The sequence below is a fragment of the Bactrocera oleae genome, chromosome 2, assembly GCF_042242935.1.
Source record: "Bactrocera oleae isolate idBacOlea1 chromosome 2, idBacOlea1, whole genome shotgun sequence".
Lineage (NCBI taxonomy): Eukaryota > Metazoa > Arthropoda > Insecta > Diptera > Tephritidae > Bactrocera > Bactrocera oleae.
This window is the reverse complement of record NC_091536.1, coordinates 8863564-8888802: the sequence shown is the minus strand read 5'-3', so window position 1 is coordinate 8888802 and position 25239 is coordinate 8863564. Positions and strand designations below refer to the sequence as shown.

Genomic DNA, 25239 nt, shown 5'->3' with positions numbered 1-25239 from the left:
TTCGGGTTGAAAAAATGACAATTTTTTTAAAATAATATATATGTATTGCTTTCGCTTAGAGTTTTCTTCAAATTTTTTAATAATATTTTTTAAAATAATTTATCTATGAAAACCTTGCACACGCCGTGCCACTAACACTCAACACTGCCCAAGGTTGCATTGCCTTTAATCAATCAAATTAACTGTTATTTCAATCGGCACACAAAAACGTCAATTAAGTGAAAGTTTATGACTTTAGTGTGTAATCAATTTGTATGAGTTAACAATAAATATTGTTTTTCCCCCATTTTATAGTCGTTTTTTGTTACTGTGTTTTTCATATTGCACTTGCAATAATTTATTTATATATTTTATATGCTAATTATTGCACCCTACACAGTGAGAAAGAGTAAGTAGACGTTTAACGAGGCACAACGCTAATTACAGTTATTTATGCGTTTGTATAAAATGAATAACAAATAATTACAAGGAAATCGCTGCCATATTGCACTGACTTTATTTAATTATTAACTTGAGCACAAATTCATTTTCTTTTATTGAGTATTTATTAATTAATTTTTATTGACAATTTATTTATAAAGTTTTTATTGACAATTTTTTTATTCATTTTTTTATTGGAAATTTATTATAGGCGGTACAAGCTCTTTGTTCTATAGTAACCATAAATATTTAGTTATCTGTGGTATATGTAAAATTGTTTTTTATAATTTTGTTAGGTTACTACTGCTCAAACGACTTAAGCGACGAATTGGCATGTGAAAACATTCAATTCAGTCATTCAATGTGGTTAGTCTGATGACAAGTCAATAAATCATGCATTTATTTTTGAAGCAGTTACTAGATCTGAGTATATATAAGCAATGTATATAAACATTTTCAGAGAAATATTATGAACGTTGTCGTATTAGGCAAATGAAATTTATGCACTATAAACATATGTAAGTATATGCATACTGTAAAGTTTAAAATAAATAATTTATTAAAATCATTAACTTTTCTATAATTTTTATGATCAAAAAAAGCCAAATCTAATGCCTTTCGCCCCTATAACTGGCCATTAATTATACTTATCAGGCATGTAATTCGAATCCTTAATGAAATTCGATCATATTGAATAATAGTTAATAAAATTAAATACGAATATGTGCATTTTTGTATAAGTATAATGACAATATAAGAAAAATTAATAGTTATGATAGATATGTGATTTATAAGACCCTCCTCTCTTCACGTTGTGTTGTCGATTGTGTTTGCGGCAAGAGAGGTCTAAATTCGGATTTTCGGCTCATGTTAGTCCTTCATCTTGATCTACGAATACATATTACCACGCGCAATGTTTTTGTATCTTTATAGAAGTTAATTATTTGCTTAAAGCTTTTCAACATATAATTTGCATGCAAAAAGATTAGTGTGGTACAAACAAATATTTTGTATTTTTGCATTAATTTTAAAATTTTACTTAGCATGGTTAGAGTTATCTGATTTTAGTGAAATACATATTCATAATTTTGTTCGATGACTTGTTGCCGTTTTGTAGGTCATTTCATAATGACACTTTCACAGAAACCACCGCCCCTATTGGTAGAAAACTAGTATATCCAATTTTCATAAGCTTCTTTTGAGATTAATTTTTTACCAGCAAAAATATTTGCCATAAACAGAAAGAGATAGTTATCACTAGGTGTTAAGACTGGACTAAAGGGCAGATGCATAAGAACCTCCCAATCAAGTTTGCGGCGCTTCTGCTGAGTAACTATCGATGGGTATTACCTGGCAATAATCTGATGTAACACAATTCTTCTCATATTGCCTAAAGCTGGTCAGTTTTGGGCGATTGCTTACTTCAGATGATCCAATTGATGACAGTAGTAGTAAAAATAGAATATGGGGATTTTAGTTTCTGCGGTTTCACAATGGGTTCCCAAAGGGCCAAGGTGCGTCGTCAGACAGTCACTCTATCGACCTACCTATCTAATAATGGCCATACCTACTTAAGAAATTTCGAAGTTATAAAAAATACTTGAAGAAAGCGGCCTCTTTATTTACACAGTGATAAAATGTTTTCGCAAATACATCGAGTAGAATATTATTATATATAATAGAAGCTGCGAACTTTATTTTTATTTATTTATTTATTTATTTTTTTTTTGAGGAAATAATAATCATTTACGAACAAGAGGCTGAAAAGACCTTTTAAGTTCAAATTCGTTCAATTTTGATATTAATTAACAGTTCACATATAGCATCCGGTTATGAAACAAAATTTTAGTTGAAATAAGAATTTTTTCAACGAGCTTTACAAATACTCATTGTGTTGCATTTGTGGATGTGTATTGTATTTGATGAGAGTAAGATTCCGTTTAAAAATCTTTGGAAATTTCAAAAAAAAACAAAAAAATAGTGAAACATTCTTATATTTTAATTCGGTTTTCAGTTTTGTGGCAGGCAAGAAGCTTGCATTTTTTTCTTATACTGTGTATTTTCACTCGAAAACTATTTTCACTGAAAAATAGTTAGTAGTTTAGTTTTATTATGCTTGCCATTTGGTACTTACCAGATACTAGATCTTAATCGAAATTGCGCATTGTTACAACGTCGCTTGCTGCACATCAGCTGCTGCACAAGTGATGATCATCAGCGATGGGCGCTACATAATCATCTAAATGCACATCAGCTGGCGTATACACCAAAGTTTAGTATGCAATAAAAACAATAACAACAAAAACAAATATGCGCGCGCACACAGGTCAGCTGGCAGGCGAGCCGTGTCAAGACACATGCACACACAAATGTTTAGAAGCGCAATTATCAACAACAACAACGACAGCAACAGCGACGTGGGTTGTGCGCAAGCGTGTGCGCTTCTTCAGCAACTGTTGCGTTGCTGCTTGGCGGCTGCGGTTGCTACTATTGTTGTTTGTTGCTGCTATTGTTGTTGTATTTGTTTTTGTTGCCTGTTCAAATAATGCATTTGCTGCACTTAAGTTGTTACTCATCTGCCGCTTAACAGCCCATTTCATGCTTTTCAGCATATTTGCTGCCTTACATACATACATACAGACATAGGTATGTAAATGTATGTGTGTTTTAACATTAATTTACAAAAGTTTGTGTGTGTTGAAATTATTCGTGCTTTTTTTCATTGTTGCTGCGCGATTTGGCTTTTGGTTCGCCGTTGCACACAATTCTCGGAAATGCAATTCAATCTTCAAGTGAAAATCTACACTCAGCGCGATGAGCACAGTTTCTAACCTCCCATAAGCCCTCCAGCCCTCACTCACCACGTAGTACCAGACTCTGTACTACAAGCGCTGCCACAGGGCGATGCGCTGCAAATAACTACTTCTATGACTATATAGGTGTGTATATATGTATGTATATGTATGTGCATGTATATATATAAGTATATATGCATATGCATATATATCTGCTGGCGCTATGTGCTTTGTCCATCTTTAGGATTTCTTTTCTTCATTCTATCAGTTAGGTTACCGAAGATCTTCATCCACAAAGATTAGCATATTTTGTTACTGTTGTTGTTGTCGCGATCACTTAAAAAATTTTTCCAGCAACTATTTGTTTAAACATTTCGTATTTTATTTTTGTTTTATTTTAATTTTTTTATTTTAATTTTTTGTCATTATTTTCCTTTGTTTTTGTTGTAATTTGTTGCATCGCACAATGTTAGTGATTTGTCAGTTGTCGTTGTCCCATTGTCGTTTCGTTTGTCGTACTTTGCGAATTTGTGCATTTACGTCTTTAATGTGTAGAAAGTTAATTTATCATTTGTCTTTCTTGTTGCTGTTTTCTGGCTATGAGGAAATCGCCATTGCAAATATGTAAATTAACTTTAGTTAATGTTTGATTTAGTTAATTTGGGAAAGCTTGGTAGATTGGCGTGATCTAGTGATGTTGAGATTTGCAAAAGGGGAAGATCTTAGCAAAAATATGTTAGAAAACTTAGCTAAATTTTTTTTTTGAATTCTAAATATTTTTTGTTCAGGAATTTGGATAAAGTTGTTAGTACCGGTATGAAAATTATTATTTTTTTTGGTTTTTTGAAACAAATTATTATTATCGCTTTTTGCCTCTAAGCAAACCAGCAAGTAATATAATTATCAAAGCCATCCTCGACCGTAATACGTCTAGTTAGATGGAGCTAGAGAGACCAGCTGGGACCTGTTTTCAATACAATATAATCACATGAGCGGCAACCACGGTTTGCTAGAAATTGCATATACTTAGATCCAGTAATAAAATAGATGTGAATATACCCATATAAACATTTTCTTTTTTAACAAACCGGCAACGCTTTTTAACAAATATATTAATAAAAATTAGTTTTTTACCTTTTCTTTGCAATTTCCAACATACATTGATATTTTTATTTGTATATGATAAATATTTTTAGGGTTGCCACGTTATTGAAATTTTGTGAAGACTAAAAGATCTTAATTTTACTTTTATATTCTAGAATGTCATAGACAGTTGAGTAAATTTTATTAAAATGTAATAAATATTTTAATTAATATTTCTTGCATTAGGTTTCTTTCGCTAAAAAAGCGAAATCTTTGTTTCTTGACACTTTTAAATACGAGCTGTGGCAAAAGGTGAATATTTGCTTTCCTTCAAAGTAATCCCCCTCGGCTATAGCACACTTGTGCCAACGCTTTTTCCTATCCTCGAAGCACTTCTGAAATGCAATTTTCTGTATCGCCATAAGCTCTTTCTTTTATTCTGACTTGATCTCACTAATTGTGGCAAAACGCTTTTCCACTTATAATCATATTTTTGAGACAAAGTGGACTCACCGAATGTCACAGTCAATATTGCAAGTGCCTTGCAGCACTTTATTCCATTTTTATAAACAAAATTTAATACATATTCTTTGATCCATTTCTTTCACAAGTCAAAAATCGAAGAGCACACAAAAACGTGACTAAACTTTTCTGTTGTCAAAAACAAACTGTTAACCGCAATTGGGTCCTAACACAAGCACTTGATTAACATATGTGTCCGATTATAACAAAAACCAAATATCGATAATCGAAAGTACACATCCCGCGAAAAATCAAAATAAAAACTCAGAGTATATTTAGTTTGTCATGCCTTATAAACGTCAGAGACCTTATATACTTTATAGTACATATATAAATGATCAGCTTGACGAGCTAACTCGATTTAGCCATGTTCGTTTGTGTACCAGTCCGTTTGTCCGTTCGTCTGTAGATATCTCAGTTTTCGAGAAATCGATCTAAAATTTTGCACCCGTCGCTTTCTCACGGCACATTTGTCGGAACAGCTGATATCGGACCACTATAGCATATAGCTGCCATACAAACTGAACGATCGGAATAAAGTGCTTGTATGGAAATCTTTTGTAATTGACGAGAAATCTTCACAAAATTTGTTATAGATATCTAAAGAACTTTTCTAGATCGGAATACTATAGCGAATAGCTGTCAGACAAACTGAACCATCAAAATAAAGTTCTTGTACGGAAATTTCATTATTTTGTAGGGTATTCCAGCTTCGGTGCAACCTTGTTTTAATTAATTCTATTTTTAGTTTTTAGTCCAAATATGGTATATTTAACTATTTATTTGTTTATAAGGCAATCATAACCAAGTAACTTTTCTTATGAAATGTATTGATATTTTTGACATCTTAAATTATTGTTTCATATGAAATTTTCATATATTTTGTACATGTATTCCCCGGAATTATTTTTTTATGTTTATTATACTGTAATTCAATTTTTTCGAAATGCACTTAAAATGTTTTTATTTTATTCTAATAAAATATTTTAATTTATAAAGCCATCAATTTAATTTAGCCAGATTTTATTTAAATATAAGTGGTAACCCTGTATAAGAGATTTTTTAATCAAGTTGCTTACCAATATATATATGCATGTTTATATATTTTTTATTTACATAAACATATTTAATAAAATTAACCATGTGGCAACTACGCACACGAATATTTTTTATCTGATTACAGACAGTTAATCATTGTTTGAAATCATGGTCTAAATATCAATAATATAATCTGTATATAATTCCAATATTTGGTTTAAGAAAATTTTTAAAATTGCCATCAAATCGACAAACTCATAATCGTTATAAAATTATTACTTTTAATATTTATATTATTAAGAATTTTATTCACAATATTTCTTTTTTGTAAGTGATATACAGATTGTGTTCTTCATTGTGCTCTTGAACCATTAAGTACTAATTTCGAGCGCGCACTTTTCTGCGAAATTAATTTAGGCAATTCCAGCATTTTTCAATTTCCACAAATTCCTTGTGGAGCTTCACACGCCTCCTCCGCTCTCCACCTCCGTAGCTTATGGTAACCACCCACAAGTGGCCTAATTACACAAATTTGTGCTTACAACCCATAAAATAAAGTAATTTAAATTGTTGCTTTAAGGCAAGAAAAAAAGGCAACAATAATAACAAACACAACACAGACAAGAAGAGTGACTTTGGTTGCCAGGCACAAACGTTGCCAGTACAATCGAAGCGATTTATTGTGAATAATATGCGGAGTATGAGGAATGCAAGCAAACACACACTTGAAAAGTATTTAAGTGCAATATGCCCAATTTTTACAAACGAATTTAGCCTGCTGCAGTAGTCGATAGTAAGCCGCTTGAAGGCCTCAAAACAACCAAGCAACTTACCATTCAACTGAAGAACCAGTCAGCCACCCAGCTTCAATCAGCAGGCTCGGCCACCACCCTCTATGAGGACGTGAATTGCCACTGTGATCATATTCTGCACACATATAAAAGTAGACACGCATACATACATACATATGGTATATATATACGTTCCTTCCTTCGCCGAACTGACACTAACAACGCCAAGGGCGAAATTTGTGAGCAATGTGGAGAGAAAAGAAGAGAAAAAAAAGCGCTGCATTGAAAATTTGCCTCAGTAAAAAATCTGTAGCGTGGGAAAGTTGCTAATAAATTTCCCATTATCAGTGAAGAAATGAAATCATTGCCAAGAGAAAAATGCAAATAGTGGTTTAAGGCGAAAAAAATGAGTAAGAATTGGCGAAAAGATTGGGCAAAAATCCATAGTGAGCTGGCGGATGTACAGCGAGAAACGAAAGTAGAGAATTTGCTATTAATGAAGAAAATATTTTCAAAAAATGGAAAGCTTCTACGTTTTCAACACATATTCTTCCTTCTTAATTGAAGAGCCTACATCATTGATCCGTGTCTAGTTGAGAATTGCGACCGTATTTCGATAATCGCTCGCTTCAATGTGATGTGTTGTTGTCGATAGCGTATACCATCAATGGTTTCATGCGGTCTGATCCCACCAAATTAAGAGTATTACCTTAGCGTTATGGATATTCGGCTTTACGGTTGATTTGGCTGATTGATCAGGTTTCACATAGGTTTTTCTGCATTTAGGGTTGTCGTAATGGATCCCCTTTATCCACTTTTCATCAACAGCCGCAATCGGATGCAAAAAATACTTCTTTCAACGTTTTTTATTCTTCTAAATCAAATAATGATTTCAGTTCCTGATATTCAATGTTTTTTGACCGTTTAGAACATTCTTTGTTTCCCACGCCAAACCAAATACTTTTAAAAATTTGCAAACCAGTTTTAGCATATTCGCTTAGCTCGCATTTTTACCATAAACTGCCACCAAAATAGGATGCCTTTCGGCTGAAGTTTTTTTCATATTAAAGTAATGATACATGCTTTCCAACACATGTTCAGAATATAAGAACAATGGAATAAAGATCAGGGAAAATGGAGCGCAGGAATGCTAGTAGATTATTGTTGTAGAGTTAAACCCGACCTATATAATATTCATGAAAATTATAAGTATTTTTTTTCTATATTTAGCAATAATGTTTCCTAAATGGAGTTGATGTTTGCATTTTATAAGAAAATATATGTTTTGATGTCACAAGAAAACCTAACATGATATGAGTTTTCATGCGACAAAAAAAATTAAAATTCTGTTAACCACTTTTATTAAAGTATTTGGCACATCATCGTTAAAACTGGTTTTGAAAATATTTCGAAAATAGCTTCTTACAATTTTTGACGTCGATATAACAAAATTTGTTTTATTTTCAATTTATTAGCAAAACCTTTTTTTTATACAAATTTCTTTCAGTATATTGTATTTGCTGCAGTGTCTTGCATCTGCCACAAACAAAAACGGAGAATAAAAAAAAATTCACAAGAAAAAAAAATTGAACCATATTCAAATAACATAGCACACAATAAGCTGCAATTGCGAGTACGAAGCTTATGTATTTATGTATGTATGTGTGTGTTATGCGCCAGCATACCAAACGTTGCGCTAACATAAGGGCCGCAGGGCGCCTAAATTTCAGAAAAGCCTCACTTTTATTACACAACAGCGTATATTTTTCAGAATTATGATGGTGCAGCGAAGGCTGGAGTTTAAGTTGCTGCAGTTTTTTGTTGTTGTTTTTGTTATTTTTAGTTTGCTTTGAATGCAGCAGAGTAATAGAAAGCAGAAAAAAAGCAGTAGTAAAGCACATACGAAATAAAGGCAAGTAAAGTTTGGTGACTTTTTTATTTTGTTTTTATCTTTATGTATTTTTTTTTGTTTTCTTTTTATTTTTATTTTTGTTTTGCCACACAAATGCCGTCTATTTCAGCTTCTTTGTTCTGTTACCTATAAAGTCTCCGCAGTTGAGTTAGTTATACACTTAAATGAATGTCTGTGTGCGCTCCAAACGCTGGCGTTCTCTTTTCAGAAAGCCTTTTGATTGATTTCTAACCATTATGCGATAGTTATAGCCTCACTGAGTCTATATTCCCTTACTATTACCGGAGTAGTTACTTTTATTGCGTTCATATTATTTATTACAATCTTTTTTTGGGCGATTCTTAAGAGAAATGTGGGTTCTCAAGCCTCTCAGCAGTTCAGCTTCCTCTCACTCACTAACTTCCTTTTCTTTAGCATTAGCTGACTGCCGCTTGCTTTTTTCTGCTTAAATTCCATGCAGCGCTGCTTTCTTCCTTTCTTCTTCCTCTTCTACTACTACACCCGCATTCCTTATGGTCATACTCAACGCCATAATCGTAAGTCGGTAGCAATATTGCTTTGTAATTGATACTTTTGCTGGTTCGGCCCCTTTTCACTTGCACGGTTTCGATTTCAAAATGCCTGTTAGCTACCGAATTTGGCTTCAAGCAGTGAACCCTTAGTCCGCGTTACTCGCTTGTAGTTTCTTTTCAGTTGTTTTTTTTTTGGTTTCTTGATTTAGCTTGATTTGCCCGCTACTGCTATGCCTCGTGTGTGCCATGGTATGCCGTCAATTTTATGACTCATAAAATCCCTGCCGCATTCGGTGTATATTTGTGTTGCCACAACGTGTTGTTGTATTGTTTATTGTCCATACAGTTATTGATAGTTTATTGTGTTGTTTTTGTTGTGCATAAAAATCAGAATTCCATTTTTGTTTACATCTCTATTTCACACTTTTTATATTTCCTTGATTTGCACTTATTGTTATGGTTAATTTAGTGGTTTTTATGGCCGTTAATTGGCACCCTCGCTGTCGCAAGCCGATTGGCTGTTGTTTTCATACTTGTGATTATTGATAGTGAGCAAATAATGATTAAAATTTTAATACAGTTTCATTTCTCATGAAAAGCTGATTTTTTCTTTTTACCAAGCTATGTTTTTTGTTTTAAGCTTTCACTTCTTCTGTACTGGAACTTTCAGTGAGATTCTTTAGATTATGTTTCTATACCCTGGATATTTTTCCAAACTTTCTTTTACTTCAAAAACACCAATACGAATAGTATAGGGTACTCCATTTATGTTGTCGATATATAAGGTTAGATAAAGATAGGTTAGGTTGTAGGGTTGATCCAAAATTGGTGGATCTCACTTAGACAGATATTTGTTCCTTTTCTTACTCAAACACTCCTTAAAGTGCATCACCTCATAGATCGACGAGTTCACAACAAACTTACTAAGAAGCTATTAATCTCAACCACTTGGCTTGGTTCTCCAAAAGTGTGTCTAAGATATTTCAATCTCAATCTGGCAAAAGCCGGGAAATACAAGAGAAAGTGACAAGATGATTTCACCTCGTTTTCGACCATACAGCTTTGGACAAAATATTAGTTAGACAGTGTCCAGTTAGAACACCTACAGTTGCGACTAGATTAACTCTGCTAAGTGCAAGTAGTTTGGAGGACCGCTTACGGTTCACTTTGATCAAAAATGGTCTCACAGTCGCATAAGTTCTGATTGTTGACAAACACTTACTAAGCTGACTGGAGATCCATAGGTCCAGCGCTAGAATATCGGACAACCGACTCGCTTCCAATTAGATGAAATTGAGTTGCCGATATATAAACATTGGATGAAGTTGAAGGCAAGTCCACTTATATTTGTAATAATTTAATGCAATACTACATTTACATATATATTATTAGGAATTTTTGAATAAAAAATCAATCAAATTTCTCTTTCGGGCATATTCGATAGTTTAACGATGCATTCGGCACGCAAAATTTCACCCGAGTTTATCAATATTTGGACGTTAATACCAATAATCACATAAAAAGTGTCAAGGTGAAGTCAAATTTGGAAATCTGGATGACGGGTCCAGACTTTTTGTATGCATTTGCTAGCAGGCATATTGTGCCAACAATCATCCATATCGATATCCATCGATTGTTTCATTATTTACGAAGAATATCGACTAAGATTGATTTGACACAAACGGCGGCATAAAACTGACTCATCAGAATTTGGTTCTTCCTCATATTAGTTCATTACCTTTACAAAACAAAAAGCACCAAATGCCTTTGGAACGTACCTTAAGGTTTGGCGAGGGTCGATATTAAATATATATTATATTTCTTATCTGGACAATTACAGATATGTCCTTTGGGATGATCAAAAATCCTGATGTTGGTTAGATTAGGTTAGGTTAAGTGACTGATTCCCAAAGCTGGCGGGAGGATCACATTTAAAATGTTGAGTACAGCAGTTTGTAAATGTGTTAATTATCGACAAAGCGCCTTGAACCTATTGCAAATCTGGTGATATACTTTATGCCTACTTCTGATATTTCATGTGGATGTCCAAAAGTGTGAGATAGCTGGTATTTTAGCCTTGATCTGGCAAGGGTGCTGCATTTGAGAAGGAAGTGTTGAGATGATTCTATCTCATCCACTTTTAAAAAATTTTAATTTTGTGTACAATTAGAACTTCCATAACTGCATACATAGGTGAACTTTGCTGAAAGAGAGGGGTTGAATAGACCTTTTACGATTTACTCTGAGTTCCCTGATTTTTCCCTCGTGCAGAAGTAAGTATGTGAGGCCATTCCATTCAAAGACTGGATTTTGATCAGTCAGTTTGTATGACAGCATTATCCTATTGTCGTCTTATGCCGGCGGTTCTGATAAATGGACAGTTTTTTGAAGAGAAAAGGACGTGTGCAAAATTTTAGATCGATATCTCAAACACTGAGGACCAGTTTGCGTATATACAGATATATGGACTTGGCTTAATCGGCCCACTCTGATAATTTATATATAATATATATTTCGAGTTTCTTACATATGTTTATATGTATGTAAACGCATACGTATATTATAATTATTCATAGCTTCATTTGACCTTAAGAAGGAGCTTTCGCTTTTTTGTTGTTGTTTCTGTTATTTCACTTTCGGCAACAACGTGCAATGAACTGCAATATTGAAGGAAATTCCAAGCAACAACGGTAGAATTCCGGGAATGCTGAAATGCTCCGGCAGCATGCAGCAAATAATGCAATAAAGCACACGAGCTAATCAATGATTGAAGGAGAAGCAGCAAAAGCAACAACAATATGTGAACGAAACTAAAATTAAGCAGCGTGGCACACACACACGAGCAATTTAATTACGAAGAGGGATAAGCCAGGTAATATTAACTCAGGAATACATACATATGTATATGCTGACAACAACAATGGTAGCAACAACAAAACCACTAACAATAACAACAAAATTTCCAACAACAGCAACAGTAACCAAATAATGATAGAGCTCTGTGTTGCCAGTAACATTTACAGTGTTACGTACTCGTATGCTGTCGCTATTTTTGTTGTATTGCTGTTAGTGTTTCTGTTGCCGTTGGCATTGGCTTAGGATTTGCTGTTGCTGCTTTTTTGATTATTGTGGCGACACTATAATTTAAATTTCCCATGCCTCGGTGTTGTTATACACACAGCGCTCTGGTCAACAGCAACAGCAGCAACAACAACAATATTTGTACTCAGCGCTTGAGAAGGTGTAGAAAAGGCATACGGAATATGCGAGTGCAGGCGATTTAGAGCAGTACTCGGCAATTGGTCGTCAGCTGCTGCGTCTATCTGCGCTTTGACGAGCTTTTGTCTTCGAGCGCGATGATAAACTTTCGCCTGCACGTGTACGCCTTAGCACCCGCCGGGCGTTGGTGTGGAATGCGGCAGAAGATGTGGCGGCAAATTTCGAGCATATTAGAACTTAACGGTTATATACTGGATTACGATATATATATATATATATATATATATATTCATATATGGTTCGAATGTTAAATAAAGTTTTATATGCAAACATAGAAAAGAAGACTAAAGCATACTGATAACCTTTAACTATATTGATTTTGCCGAACAAAAGTGTATTCATTCTAACTGAACTAACTAACTAAGCTTGTATAAAATGAAGATCATTCTCGGTAAAATGAAGCTATATATTATTATATACATAGCCTTTTCATAAAATATATTTCATACATTCATGAGACCGCAATCAGTATTGGAGATCTATTATTATCGGTAAGCGGTGGAATATTGCAATTTTTATAATTTTAAAAGTGAAACTTCGAGTTTAAATCCTGGTCAAAGATATGCTTTTTCGCATATTTTTTATTTTTCTAGCTATATGGTTTATTGATGTTTTTGTGATTTTGGCCAAACAGTCAGTGGTTCGAGTTTATTAACTTTGTTGGTGATGCATAAATGCAAATATAAAAATGTTTTTGTAATTTTTTTTACTGTGAATATTATATTTGTTTTTTGAAGTTTAGTCGAATTGAACAATTTTAGAATGCAAGTCAGTTTTTACTTATTTTAGTTATTATAAAAAATCAGTTGCATTAATCTGGCTTGGCGAAAGACTATGTATAGGACGATAACATTAATCTAGTAGCAATACAGTTATTATCTATGTAGTATGCAGCAATAAATTTTGCCGACTTTTTAGATAATTGTTCCTTAGTAATAAATAACAAAATAAAATGGTTAAAATATTTATTTGGTGTGGCTAAAAAACAAAAGGAGCCTCAACGATCAATTTAAGTATCACAAAAATATATAAAAAACTCGAGATATTTGAGGAAATGAAATTGGTTGAGACTAAGAGATAATTGCATGATCTGTGCCCACCTCTCATAATTCAATACCATACAAAATAATTAGGTGCTGATAATTTTTAGGTTGAGTAAGGTGCCAAGATTTACTTTATATATGCTGAATCCACATGTTACATATTTTTCGACTATAAAAATTACTTTAAAAAACTGCCTAAAATAGTTTTATTATTATAATTATTACGTTAATTTTTCAGCATTTTTTGAAATATGAAATAGGTGGGGTTGTTTCTTTCAAAAAAACAAATTCTTCACCTTTTATAGAAACTATAAAAATTTCCTAATAATCTTTTTACCTTACTGACCTTCAGATTATTTTCGATAATTCCATTATCGTATATAGAGATGACCCTATTAATTTTAAATCACCCACAAATGCTTGAGCGATTGACATAAAAAAATTTTCATATCGTCTGGTCCATAGAAACCGCGCGCGCAAACCGAAGCGATTACAATTTTTTTCCCAGATTTGTTTGCTTGAAATTTGCTAAATATTGTATGCTTTAAATGGAATCAGTGCTGCGGAATCCTTTGAAATGTTTTGGAGAGTTTCTTGTATCACGAACACAAATTTTTGAGTGGCACAAAGCAAAGCCGTAAAGGGCGTGAAGTTATCGAAAACTTGTCGCATGCGAGTCGCTCAAACTCCACGGTTATGACACTGTCATCGAATAAATTAAAGAAATAGTCTTTAAAAATCATCGTGTTGGCATCAGAGAGATAGCAAAGGATCTTAGCATCCCTTATGGATCGACTCGATATATTTTGGCTAATGTTTTGGGTATGAAACTTGTCAATGCTAGACTCGTTCCAAAAAACTTAAATATTTTATAGAAACGCCGTCGATTAGAGGTCGTAAAAAGTAGCTTGATTAGGTAGCTGAACACCGTACATTCATCTAGCGCATCATTACTGGGGACGAGCACTCCAAAATAGAGCCGAACCCGAAAAGTCAAATTCGCTGAAAGCATTAAAAATCATCCCAGCTTTGGTACGTTTGTAGGGGCTTTTTTTGCAGCTGGTCTGATTCCAATTTGACATGTGCTTTATATTATAAATTAGAAGTAAAAAATAATATTCACCGTCCACTTGAAAACTTTTTACATTTTTATCATCTCAATTGTGCGCGCGTTTTTCGCATTTCCTTATAATCCGCGCATAAGAAAGTGCCCGCAAATCGATCCGGCTTTGCTTAGCTACTGCGCTATATAATTTTCTTAAGCAATTATGCGCTGCCCAGCTACTGGTCTTCCGCGTAAAATACTATGACTACAACATTTTCCATACTTCACTTTAGATATAATGCGCGCCCCAGTAAATTTCTAAACCAGAAATTACTTTTTAGCCTAAAACCAAACGAAAACGCAGCGTCGAATGCAGCAAAAACAAAAATAAAAAATAAATAAATAAAAAATAATAAATCATAGCAGTAACCGCAAACAGCCACTGTGGCGAGTATGAAAATTTCGCTGAAAGAAAAGTTAAGGAAATAAAAAGAAAACGTTGCAAGAGTTCACACTACAACAACAATTCATGGCCAAATAGGGTTTGTTGTGGTAGACGTGAATTTGATGCCAAGCATTAGTGCGTGATTTAGATGGATATTACGGACATGGCTATGCTTATACATATAGTATGCATATTAGAATATTTTATGTGTATATAATATAAGTGTGTGTGTATGTAACCTTTGGTTGTAAAACCGTCTGCTGCCATCTATAACCGTTGTGCGCTTTACTGCTACAATTCTTATTGCAGTTGCTTATATTGAATGATTTTATAAATTGGTTGTTGTTATTGTAGTGGTTGCTTACGTTGTTGTTATTGTTACAATTTTGTTATCATTACTCGCGTTTTTTATTATTGTTGGTGTTGTTGCAAAAACAACAACAGCTCAATCAAACGCTGCCAACAACCAACACAACACTGTGTTGTTGCCAAAGCACAGAAATTTGCCTGCTACCAATTTATTGCTCGCTGGCCACTGGCATTTCGAAGCTACTGTTATTTTGTGCCAACAACGCTACTACAATACATACTCGCTTTATGTGGTTATGGCTAGCGCATTTGCCACTGTTGCTGTTGCTAGTAATGTTGTTGCATGCCACAGGCGTTGGCAGCGATTTGCCGCAACAGCAGCGGCAGCAGCAAAAGATTCGATTATCTTAATTTGCGTGCGAAAGTTTCAAGTTTGCGCACAAAAAATAATATAAAACAACAAAAAGAAAAATCCGAACACAGTAGTTGTAGAAAAGGCAGAGAACAACAACAAAAACAACGACACATGAAAACAAATTCGCTATTCGCCACTCGAATTTTTCCCATGACTGACGTGGTTGCCTGCTGGCGCTGCTGCAACATGCGTGCCGACGCTTTAGCTGCTGGTGATTTGATATGTGTTATTGTTGTTGTTGCTAGTGTTGTTGCCGCTACCGCCATACACACGCTCGCGCCGCTGCAACCGGTGGCAATTAGCCGAAGACAAGTTGAACTAATTCGTTTTGCCTTTGGCTTCGCTGACCTGCAGCAGACGCTTTGCCAATTTCTGCCACACTTTTTGTTGCTTTTGTTTCTGTTTTTTTTCTTCTTATTTTTGCCTCGCTTTTTATGCAACGCTTAGCCGCTTTTCATTTAATGTTTTTCGTGCGCATTTAACGTTTACAGTTCGTTTGATGTTTCGCAGCCTCTCAACATGTAGTTGTTGTTGCTTTTGTTGCTGCGGCAATTTACACGCATTCACCGTTTTATCGGCGTTTTGCCGCCGATTCGGCCGATTTAGCGGCTAAACAATTGCACCGTGGCCCCAAAAAAACTAGCAACGGGACACATGTTTGTTGGCAGCGCATGCGTGCATGTTGCAGCTGTCAATTGTCTGCGGGCAATGTACCGTTGCAGTGTGTTTTTTTTCTTTCTAAAATTTTGTTTGTGTTTTTGTTGTTGTTTCTTTGTAGTTTTGTGTATTTTGTGCAGCTGAGTGGCGTTTTGTGGGTGTGGTGGAAATTAGAAATGTGCAAAATGGCTGCTCTCGGCTTCACCCTAAATGCCATGTGCATGCAAATAAAAGACTTAAGACACGAACCCATTGCCGTGTTGGCATCAAGTAAAGTGATTTAAATGAGCTATAAGTGCATAGTTTATTTGATTGTGGGGAGGATTTATGCCAAATATTTGCATAATATGCTATATTATTATCGCACCTAAAATTTTTCATCAACATTTTTGACAAAATAATTTATGAGTAATATCTTCTTTTAGCGAATTTTTTAAGCGCTTCTTCAGACAAATATTTAAAGCTTTCATTTTTCTGTACTTAATAATGGTTTTCTCCATTCAACACCTGCCTTTGAAATTTTCTGAGTAGTTTAATTAAAGAAAAATTATTAAAATTCATGCAGCAAGCCAATTAAAATCGATTACCTAAATCAATGTAAGCTTTTTTTTTTGCTTAGCCTGAGGTCTCTCACTTACCTTTAAAGTAAATTTCGAGTTAAAATTTTTTTTGGTCAGATTTTTTTTTTTTTTTTGGATTAAACTCTTCATATTTATATAAAAATAACGAATTTGACGGTGTTTGACTCAAAATTTGTCTAAACGCTTAAGGAAAGCATGTTGTCGTTAAAAACTTTTTTAAAACTCCAATAATGATCACACAAATTTTTTTTAAGTTGATAACTTTTAATTGGCCAGAAAGAGGACTCTCGACAGCTTCTAGAACACTTATCAAAATTTTTTTACGAAATGAAAATTTTAACTCGAAAGTTTACTTTAAAAGTGAGTACACCTCTAGATTTAAAAACAAAAGAAAAAAATCCAAAAATTTTCCTTTTTTATAATCTACAAATTTTACCCAGGCTAAGCAAAAAAATAAAATTTTTCGCTTAACCCTAATATAAATGTCTAACAAATCCAATTTTGAATTATTTATTTCGATGCATCGTGTAGTAACAACTGATGAATCAAAGTACAATTTTTGAATTTTTTTTTTAAATCAGTTAGCAAACTACATCGTTTATTACCAATTATTTTCGTGGAAAAATCTAGATTTTTCAACCACAGTTCCACAAACATCTTATTTAGTCGCTATAGAATAGAAATTTATCTTTCTCATAAGTATATGCGACTCTTCAAAATAATTTTTGCTTCCATAATTTTTTTTCCGCACGAATGTCAAAGCACCAACATGATGACAATTTTTTTTGCTTTTTGTTAATCAAACGTAAGCCAATAATATTTTTTCATGCCAAAGGTGGGTTAAATAATCCGTACAATACATCCTAACCTCAAAGTCATTTTTTTACTTCGTCTAAAATTTTATCTGCTGCTCCATTTTTGTAAATCTGAAAGATGGTAACAATAATAAATAATTTTATATTTTACTTACATATATCTATGCAGCTTTTATAGAAGCAAAGCATGAATCTGAGATTTTTTTGGCATGAAATTATTATGGTTCAAAAAAATGTTAGTTTTTTTAAAACATTTATGTATTTTTGGAAAAAAAACTTCATAATATATATTTAACGGTTAAACGTCTGATATGATTTTTGCATTGATTAAATAAGTCTTGGAAAGATTTGATTTTGCTGATAATTTCGGTTGTGTTGATCTAAAAAGTGGAGGAAAAGTTTTTAAAGCCAATCTGCTCTTCTGTCAATCTTGCAAAACTCGCTACATTGGCTTGAGAGAAGCTTTGGGGAAAATCATTCGAATATTCCAACCTTTAAAAACGTATTTCGACGACCTGCCTTCACCCCTCAAAAAAGCCAGATGTATCCGCCATCTTTTCAGCAATCCACTATCGAAGCTCTGGTTCATTTTTGTTTGAACAGGTATATATTTTTATATATTTTATATATTACCGAAATTTTTCCAAAATCGATAAATTATTTAATTATTGTTTCATTTATTTTCGGACATGATTTTCGAAGACACAATAAAGAAAATAGAAGGCGCTAATATTTCAGTCAATCATGTGATTGCTACGAATATTTTGAGGCATGGACTCAACAGTTTGCTCTGTAAAACTATTTGGTTGGGTGCTACTCAATGATAAACTCGACTAGGAAAAAATTGAGAAAACGTTTATTTTCCTCACAGAAAATAATATTTTGAAAGCATCAGACACTACTTCACATAAACTGTTCGAACAATTTACTTATATTTCTCAGTATATAGGTGAGAAACGAATTGATGAATGGATGAAAAGCAGACATCCGTTGACAAACGTTGGGTTCAATGTTTTACTTTTCTGTTCCAGCAAAACATAACATTCATTGAGCTTTCATAGATCGTTATATATGTGCTCTGACACTACTAAGAACAGCGGCATCCAACGAACGCATATTTTTCACCATTAACAGAATGTGAACATACAAAAAAAAAAACTCGTCTACAAGTCAGCACCGTGAAATCGACTTTATTTGTGAAAAATAATTAAAAAATTTTCTTGTTTGGAATTTTTCACTCACTAAAAATCGCACCACGAGCTGCTTCGAAAAATCAGTCAACAAATCAAATACGTCATTCCAAAGCCGTCTTCAACAATTCCGGGAAACACCGTCTACTTCATCAACTGATATACAAACGATCGAATCGGACAGTGATTGAATCTTTTAATCATTTTCAATATTACTTTGCTTTCTCTTTTATCATTTCCATTATTTTTGAATTAAATTGTGTTGCTCTCTCACTTAGTACATGTCGCGATTTTCAGTGAAAAAATATGGAAAAAATCGATGAGTGAAAAAGTCCGCGACGATCCGGAAAAAATATGGTTATCTATATTTAATCTAACTTCTCTCAAATTATCCACACTCTCTTTAAAATCGAAAGACTTAAGCGACAAACTCGTTAGCTAATTTATTTTCCTATTCATGCACAAGCCGCCATTTTAAAATTACAGTGACTGATAAGCTTAAACGAAAGAGAAAAAACAATAAAATCATGAAACAACAAAAAGAAAAAGGCATTACTAAACCAACACTCCGCTATTTTAGCCGTCAGCATTAATTAAGCAAAAATGGTGGACGTTCCAGCGTTCCGTAGCGTTTACAACAACTTAACGCACTGCGATTGGCCGACTAGGTTTTGGCGGCTGTCAAGCTTGGCTGGCGAAAGTCGTAAAATCAACGAAGAAAATGCACAACAACGAATGAGCGCGGCAATGATTAGTGGACATAAAGCATAAACAACATTCACATTTTTTCACACTAAAATGAGGCATGAAGTATGCCGCACAAAATGCAACAGCAACAAAGGTGACACCAAAGTGAATGGAGTTATAAGAAAAACGCACACGGCAGAGCGACTGTGGCGGCAATGAGAAGCACATACAATTCACGTACACACACACATAGGTGCAAACAATAAAGCTGTTAAAACAACAACAGCGCAGAAATGGTGTGCACGGTAATATTTTTACGTGGATGAAAGTGGTTAATAGTTGAACGTTGAAAGCTGGCTTGCGCTGGCTGTCAAAATATGTTGAATTATGCGGAAAATAATTTAATTAACAAAATTAATGTTAAAATGTATAAATTAACAAAAACACAAAATTATACAACGAGTCATCGAACAAGTAGAAAAAACTCAACACTATGCCTGAAATTGAAGATAAAATTCCACTAAATGAACCAAATATACAGAATAAAAAACCTAATGAAATACAGACTGCAAAAAAAAAATTAAAATATATACACTATGTCAGAAAACTATCAACACCCTCAACTCTGAAAAGTTACTTTATGCAAAAATTTTAATATAAAAAAAACCAAATTATATTTTTATATCAATTCAATGTGAGGTAACGTAAGAACAATACTTAACTGGATTAACAGCAATTATAACACAAAAATAACTAGAAGATATTTACTGTGGATTTGAATGCAACAAAAATATGCACATCGTTGCATTGTAACTTAAGAATAAACTGAAAACTAACGGTGCCGATTAGCAGAATTGATTCAATTTCAATCCATCTACTGTGAAATTTAGTTTCACTGTGACGAACAGCATCCGAATGATAAAAACTAAAGAGTTCAGCTTCGATTTAAGAAGCAAATGTGTTGAACTTTTTAAAAATTGCTTAGGCTATACAAAAATTAGTAATAACCTCAATATTAACAGAAATACAACAACAAGCATAATAAAAAAAAAAAAAAACATTTTCAATATTCTGGAATAGTGAGAGAAGTTAAAAAAAATTGCAGAGTTTTGTTTCAAAAATAGCTGCCAAAATAAATCAATTGTATGGAATCGAAATTTCGGCCTAAACTGTTCGTCGATGAATTAATCCAGCCGGATTATGTGGAAAAACTGCACTTAAAAAGCCTTCAATATCAAAAAATCACCAAAAACTAAGACTGCAATGGGCGCTATAGAGTGTCCATGGAACAATGGAAGCAAATTATTTGGTCAGAGATAGGAAAATGTGAATTTATAAAAGGAATCATGAATAAGCAAAAGGATATATATATATACCAGCTAGTTGGTTTACGTCAAGGCATACCGCATAGTCCGTAAAGGAGTAGCTTCATAATGAGCAAATTAATGATTTAAATTGGCCTGCTCAGTCTCCGATCTTAATTCCGATTGAGCACTTATGGCCTCATCTGAAAACCCAAGTTATCAAACAGAAAATCAGTAATGTTTCAAATTTAAGATAGATCATTAAAATATAATGATTATCTCCATGCTGTTGTGGTCGTAGTGATATAACATATTCTGCAAATAATTTTGTTAAATGCTATCAAGTTTACAGTCCTGACTATATAAAGTATGTTTTATCTGCCAAATCTGACTTATGTGTGAACGGACTTTACTTATACTTGTCATGAGCTAATATAATGGTAAAATTTGTAGAATCACTATGATGTTTTATAGATGTTCGGTTTCCATCTTCTATGTTTCTGTTTTAAATTCGTAAGTAGTTTCTGTGCTGCGTAAAGGTGGAGCAATTTTTATAAATAATTTTTCTGTTAAATTTAAGAACGATTTTAAATCAGTGACAAAGAAATGTAGAGAATATATGGAAGATTAATTTGTAATATATATTTATATATATATATTTTGTAAACCTATATCTTATATATGTATATATAATTGAACTTCGTTACATGTTTAGTCCAGCTGAGGCAAATTAATCCTTATCTGATTATATGCACAGTGATATGTTGTTCGAAGTGTTTAAAATTTCGTATGGAATTGGTAAACTTCATTGAAAATCTAAGATTTCTAATCTCTGACCTATTCTGGTAGTTCTCAACAATTTCTTCGGCAATTGTAGCGTTGACTTGGAAAATAATCTGTGCTGAATTTCGTGAGATAGTTTGTCAAATAAAAAAAATTTCCATACAAGAACATGGTTTGAAACGATCAGTTTGTATGGCAGCTATATGTTTTAGCGGTCCGATCAGAACAATTTGTTTAGATATTATACCATTGCCTTATACAATAGTACATACCAAATTTCGTAAAGATATCGCGACAAATAAAGAAGTTCTCCAAACAGACTTGACTTTGATCGCTAAATTTATGTATATGACGGCTATATGTTATAAATTTTCGATCTGAATAATATATTCGGAGATTATAGCATTGGTTTGGAAAATAATATGTGCCAAATTTTATGAACATAAGAGGTGAAATAAAAATGTTTTCCATATACGGACATGGTTTGAAACAGCCAGTTTGTATATCCGCTATATGTTATAACGTAATATACCCAATTCAGATATATAGACGTTTGGTGAAATTCACATTTGCGTAAAAGAGACCACTATACATTTGGGAGAAAGACCGACATTAGGTCCAACATTTTCAAACCAAAACTAGCAGTTCATTCACAAAAATGTCTACTTGCATCACAGCTTAAACAAATATTAATATATTTTTGTTTCTAAAATTAAAAGCATAAACAAAACTTATTTTCACTCCGAAATTTCTTCGCGTGTTAAGCAACCGTTCTACAAGTCAATTCTATAAATAAGCTGAAACTCAAATAGATGTTTGTTTACCAAATAAATTATGAGCTTACAGAAATTGGTGCAGTGTTAGGCAAATATAGCTGTACACACACATGCAAATGCACAATGCATTTGTAATCTCTGTTTAAAGCGCAGAGTTGCATTTGCAGTTCATTCGAATTTCAAACTTAATTTCACTAAAGCGCAATAACAATAAATTTTCTGACGAAAACACAAATACAACGGCAAAACCAATAACAACTGTAGTAATAGGCGCTGCAACAACAACAACAACAACGATAGCGTTTAGCATAAACTTGCTTGATTGTATGTAAATATTACCTGTATTCTGCTTGTCTTATTGTGTTGTTACTTTGTTATTGTAGTAGCAGTACTTGCTGTTGCTGTTGTTGTTGCTGCTGTAACAGCGTTAAGGTGTTAATGAAATTAGCAGCAAAAATAGCTACGACTTGTTGCTACCGCTCACCAGCTAACTTTAAGACTGTTATTGTTGTTGCTGTTGTTGCGCGTCTAGCAAAGTGTAAATATTTAATTTGACTGTACACACAGCGCTGGCGTTCAACCTTAGCTTTCAGTGCGCATGCGCGCGCTTTGTCTACGGCAATTGCACCGGCGACGCCACTTTGCTCAGCCACTGGCAAGTGTACACGCGGTGCCATGCAACAACAATTACACGAGTGAACTGCAGTAATAAGGAAAAGAGAACAACAAACAAATACAAAAGGCAAACGTTGAATTTCTCTACGCCAACCAATGTAGCACCCTTTACAAGGCGTGCACACACATACACACACACACAGAGAGAGTTAGACATGCATTGAGCTCACACTCCACTTGAAATCACCGTTGAGTTGCATTTTCGGTGTTAATTGATAAAATTAACACAACAGCTGCCGCGCTTTTGGAATTTCTTCGCACTTCAGTTTCACCACCGAAGGCGTCTGCCGCTTGCTTCATTCGTCCCTATACCCCATAGCCACTTTTGGGTCACAATTGCGAAGCGCTCGGCTATTGCTGCCACTTCCTGTTGCCGGCTATCTGTTGCATACTACAATAAATATTTGCGGCATTTAGTTCAACACACTTCACTTCGCTTAATATCTTTTATTGTCTCTGCTTTTCTTGCTGTTGTTGTTTTGTTAGCGTTTTCTATTTGTGCTAAGTTTCTCCATTTAATTAGTGCAATTAAGTATTTAGAGCGCAATTGGCACTTCGCTTTGTCTTTTTCATCTTTAAATTTTTTGGTTGTTGTTGTTATTGTCTCTAATAATATTTCTTTCCAGGTATGTACATTTGTATGTATGTATATATTTAACAGAAACAGAATCTTACTTAACAGAATCTTCTCGCTCACTATGTCGAGAAATTCAAAAATGTGGTTAGTTTTAAGCAGTTTTAATTAGATTGGACAAGTTATTAGTGTGAATTAGTTATGCTTCAAAGGAAAAACAAAAACCAGAGTTATTTTTTAGACCAGGGTAAATAATTTTAGAAAACAAAAAATCATAGTAAAATGAAATCTATCAAAAACGAAACATAAAATAACAAACATGTGGTCGGGAAAAGGCAATTAAGAGTTAAAAACGATTTATCTCGATTTCCAGCAAAACTATGAGTCCTATAGAAAAAAGTTATATGGCAATGTTGTAGATAATGAATAGATCTATAACTTTGTTGGATAGACATACGTAACCTCAAACTTTGCTGAAAAATTCAAATAAGTAAGTTTTTGGGTTTTTTTAAATTTATTTTCTTGTAGAAAACATATATCAACTTCTATGTTTTGTTATTATTAATTTTATTAATTATTAATTTTGTAATTTTATCTATTGTTTCCGATGGGTTTAAACCTACTATGAATTTCTTGCTTTTTTTATAATTTTCAAAGGCTCTACACTAGTCGATTACGCTGTTCAAAAAAAAAAAAATCATTCCGAAAAGTATAAGCATATTTGTTTATGTTTTTTTTATAACTTCTTGTCTTTTTTGAAAAAACCCTAGTCTCTACTGGGTTCAACAGCTCTCTTCTTCAACAGCAAAATCATTCGCCATAACATATATAAACATTTGGTTTGAGATCCGAACTATGCGGTGTATGCAAAATAAATTCCCTACGGAGCTTACTTCTAGTCACTATCGATGTGCATGGCCTAGTATTGTTCTGCTGGAACACAGTGCCTCTTCTATTGACCAAAGCTGGACGCTTCTGCACGATTGTTTCCTTTAGACGGTTCTACTGTTGACAGTACAAGTGAGAATTAAGAGTATAAGCGTAGGAGAGTAGCTGATAGTAGATTCTTGCCTGTCAATCCTGGCTTGGCCAACATTAGAGCCGGTTCAGCAAACTTCGCTCTCGAGGAAACAAAAATTATTTTAATACATTTGTATATACTTATGTATTGTTAGGTCTCACAGTAAAATGATTGAAGCAATATCTTAAAAATCGTTTTCAGACAAATGCAATATTTCACTCTACAGGACGGTCCTACCACATTTCATAACCTATTTTATGCATTGACTACAAAAGCAAAATAACTCAAGTATTTTCAAAATATGTTATTTCTATAAATTAAATGTTTTTTAACTCTTTTATTATTCGAACTCAATAAACTATAATATTGTAATCATAAAAAATAAACTATTTTCGGCTTATTAGAAAATGTTAATTTGCATAGTTTTAATGAAAACAGTTCCGCAATAATTTTAGCTTTTAGTGGTCTGTGCGCTATATTCGCTGCGGTGGTGATTTTCGTAGTATTTCATTAAATGTACCGCAGCTTTTGATGAGTTATTCAATACTTTTATGTACTTATACTGAA

General features: G+C 33.5%; 1 protein-coding gene across 1 annotated transcript in view; it reads right to left on the bottom strand.

Moving 5' to 3' along the window:
• dysf (neuronal PAS domain protein dysfusion) overlaps positions 1 to 25239 on the bottom strand; it is a 140089-nt gene that overhangs the window by 65787 nt on the left and 49063 nt on the right. The window lies entirely within an intron of this gene.